The 4074-nt window shown below is 42.4% G+C and overlaps 1 pseudogene; it reads right to left on the reverse strand.

The window, feature by feature from the left end:
* Nucleotides 1-472: 472 nt before the first annotated feature.
* LOC148543207 (kelch domain-containing protein 7B-like) lies at nt 473-2213 on the reverse strand (annotated as a pseudogene).
* Nucleotides 2214-4074: the final 1861 nt, after the last annotated feature.

A 4074-nucleotide genomic window follows, 5' to 3' on the forward strand; every position in this document is an offset into this window, starting at 1 on the left:
TCACTTCGTGCGACAAGACTTGCAATTTCTGAGACAGGTCTGTGCTGCTGAAATTCTGAGTGAGGGGCCGATGTTACCGATGTATACTCAGGACTGTGAGGTCTTACAGATGTGAGAAAGCAGTAGTGGGCGTCGCTATGCTGGATGAGCTGTTGCAAACATTAGTATATTTCCACAACAGAACTGTGTGCAGTTAAGCAGCCTTGATCGCAATAGCAATCCGTGCTGTATCAGGCCCTATATTCATATTGGCATTGGTTTTAATCCATGGCCAGGTGCCTTTCTGCAGCATCGAAAAGACCCTCCAGGAGGCACTGCTGCACAATCCTGGCTGAAAGGTGGCAATCTCGACAACCTTGATAGCCAGAAGATAAAGCCAGAGCGCAGTGACGGTGCCACCTGCAGGGCCCTGTGTTCTGTGTAAGCAGCACCACCCGCACACTCCTAGTTTTGGCTCTGTATAAAGGATACATCAAATTGCTACCATGTCACAAGAAATGCCCCAGATGGCTTTATAAGGACGTTCTGCCCACTGGTCATGGCTGGGGTGAACATGAATAGGCAGTGATATAAATTTCCTCTTGTGACATTTTTCCTCCACAGGCGGCAGCGTCATGTGCTACAGGAAATTAGCCTTTTAAGAAAGGAGTTGCAAATGTCCAGTTGTCTGACCTTGGCTCATATTGTGTTCAATTCCTTTCCTCAATCCCTTTCCTCCAAAGGCATAATGGCAGCCATCTAGTGGGAGGGATGTCAGTTGGTACCTTGCTTGTTTCATTGATGCCAGCTGGGTCCAGATTCCAGTAAGAGGATTAATAAAATCAGCCTGTTGGAGCATACTAAGTCTTCATTGGTCTTTTGGATGCCTCCTGCAATGATTATGTAGTTGTACATGGTGCAAATACTACACCCTGTAAACCAGGTTTCCTCTGGGATACTGGTCATTGTTTTCCTTGTTTTTGTTCCATGTCTAGTGAGTAAAGATGACTTCTGCATTGAACTTGACCTATATCTTCTGAACACCTAATATTTGTATTCACATCATATATGCTCTTCACTTGAACTTTACAATTTTCCCATCATACTAACCTGCAGAATCCACTTTCTCTCCAAGGCAGTTACATGATCATAAATGTCAGAGTTCCTTAGCACATTTTGGTAGTCGTCACTCATTACAGTGTATACTGCTTCCAAAAGTCTTGGCACGTTCTTCTTTCTTACTAAGTAACAATTGTAGGCACTTTCCCAGTGTTAGCCGAATCCTTGTTGCTCCGTCTATATACTGAAGACACCTTGGAATGCAAATGAAAGTTCCTCTTGTTTCTTTACAGGCCCATTCTCCTAAGAATGCAGGTTAGGTGAGTAAAATGTAGTCAGCATATGTAACCTGCTGTGTGCTTTGTTTTCTAGTGTGGGTTCCTGGCATGATGATCCAGATTGGTACTCTGACAAAATTAGCTCAGGACTGTCAACAATAGTGGATATACGTAGTATTTTAAAGCCATCTACTACACACAATCGCTTTATATTATCAATGCCTTGTTTTTCTCCAGGTCACAACTAGGAATAGGGCTACCACATGTAAAGTCATTTTGCAGATCTTGTTCAAAACATGTAATGTCAGGGACTTAAACAGATGTCATCATGGTCACTTTGCATTATCTGTGGGCATTGACTGCATCAAGTGTTTGTTTTCCTGGACATCATGATTAGATTTAGATATACAAGATGTGTCCAGGGACCTTCTTGAGAGTCCTGGTAACTGATGGTCAAAGGGCAAGAGTGTTGACTTTATTTCAACCCCATCACTAACCTGTGGTACCTCTGTGTTCTCTCATCAGGCACTTTAGTACCATTCCTTGAGTAACGTCCATATTCTACTGAGTCTTGATTCCTCTGGGAATCTGCCTCATTATTCTCTGCTATGTCTGTCTTCCTGTTATGTAAACAAAGAAAAGGATGGCTACACCTATGCCAGCTGCCACAGCGAATGCTACCATTACATGAACAATAGCTGGGATATCCTGGCTTCATGTACAATATATAATTAGTTCCATTCATGGTTGTCGGTATTGGTACCATATGATACCAGGTTGGATATAGATAGCAGACAATGACAGTTGCAGTAACAGTGCTTCTTCAAGATTATCGGGAAGAAAAACATCTAGTATGAAAAAGACACTTGGTTTACTGCTAAGTGTCAGTAATGTCATAATTTACCCATTAAAGTAGATTTTCTAATTTGCTGTGTTTCTTTTTGTAGTCAACATTTTTCAATAATGCTGCATTTAATTTTACCTGATATCCTTTCTGCCCGAGTAACAGACAGGAAAATGTCGATAATAGCGACCAGTTTCTTCCTCAACTTGTTATGAGTGCCTCTGCTAAACAATTCTTTGAGCAGGGGACTGTCAGGTGCAGACAGAAGTAATTTTTGATTGTTTAAGTAGATTATAATATAAGCATTTGGTTTCAAATTAAAAAAGTTTTTTTTTAGTTTATATGATTACAGTGATGCATTTTTATTAAATTAAATTGCTGAAATATATTACTTGTGGCCTCTCATGGTTGTTTGTATCCAGGGATATACAGCTAATGTACTTAAAAAAAGGTAATTAATAATAATTTATTATTTGCCTAATCTTTTCTATGCAATGCAAATACACACACATATATATATATATATATATATATATTATTCTGTATATATATATATATATATATATATATTATTTTGCATACAGTGTATTCTCTCATTTGCACAACATAAGACGGGTATTCCATTATAGACTGCAATTTGGTCCGTCTCTCAAAACGTTTTGATAATTATTGCTTTGCCAAAGGAAGCTATTACATTTACTTTCTATCACCCTTTGTACTTAAAATTCAGAGCCCACACTTTCCCGACACTTACTTACTTTCGTTCTTTTTTTCCTCTCACTCACTTTCTTTCTTTCTTTCTTTCTTTCTTTCTTTCTTTCTTTCTTTCTTTCTTTCTTTCTTTCTTTCTTTCTTTCTTTCTTTCTTTCTTTCTTTCTTTCTTTCTTTTCTCTCACTCTCTCTCTCCCTTTGTGGTGGTTATGGATAATGTGTTGTTCTTATTAGTTGTTATTCAGGAGTGTCATTGTTTTCGTCATGAGATGATATGTGATGATTAAGTATGGGAAATAACATAAGTATTCGGAGACTTTAGATGCGTGGAAGTGACATCACTGACACCAGTGGGAAGGGGTCAGAATTTATACCAACTGTCACTAAATTACTTTTAATCACTGTCCAGATATATATATACATACTTAGCGACCTACAGACATCCGTTCTGGGAGCAGCCCCAAGCAGGGCCGCCATCAGGGGGGGACTGCCGGGCCTCCAGTCCCGGGCCCAGAGAGAGAGGTGGCCCGGGTGACAGCAGCAAGCCAGCAAGGAATATCATCAGCGCTGCTGCATGTAAACTATGGAGCTGGCCGTGAGCCAATCATAGCTCGAAGAACGGCAACCAATCAGAGCGGCTGCTCTGATTGGCTGCCGTTCTCCGAGCTATGATTGCTTCATGGCCAGCACCATAGTTCACATGCCGCATCGCTGATGCTCTCTCTCCCTGTCTGCTGCCCAGTGCATTTCAGTGCATTCTTCGCCCCTCTCTCTCAGGAAGTACTGTGAAAAGAGCAGGTATGTTGATCCTGCCTTGTGCTCCCGGCGAGTCCAGCCAGCCTTATCTGCACTGCCCCTCCCAGTCTACCCAGACTTCCCTGCACTGTCCCCCCCAGTCTAGCCAGCCTTCCCTGCACCCCCCAATTCACATTATCCACAGCTCCATCCAAGTCTGCCCTATACCCCGGGGGGCCCTGCCTATTTTCTCAGTACTGGGCCCCACAATTTCTGATGGCAGCCATGGCCCCCGAGAGCTGCTGCTAGAGGCCGGTTCGGAGGGGGGGGGCTGGACTGATGACGCAATTAGGCCCCGTCCCTTTCCTGGAAAGTCTTTTGCATTTAGCCCCGCCCCTTCCTCGGGAACCCGCATTTTCTCTATTAAAGCTCCCCATCCTGCCTGCTTTTCACTAGTTTAGGTTAAGT

Source organism: Taudactylus pleione, unplaced genomic scaffold (genome assembly GCF_031769625.1).
Source record: "Taudactylus pleione unplaced genomic scaffold, aTauple2 ptg000005l, whole genome shotgun sequence".
NCBI classification, from domain to species: domain Eukaryota; kingdom Metazoa; phylum Chordata; class Amphibia; order Anura; family Myobatrachidae; genus Taudactylus; species Taudactylus pleione.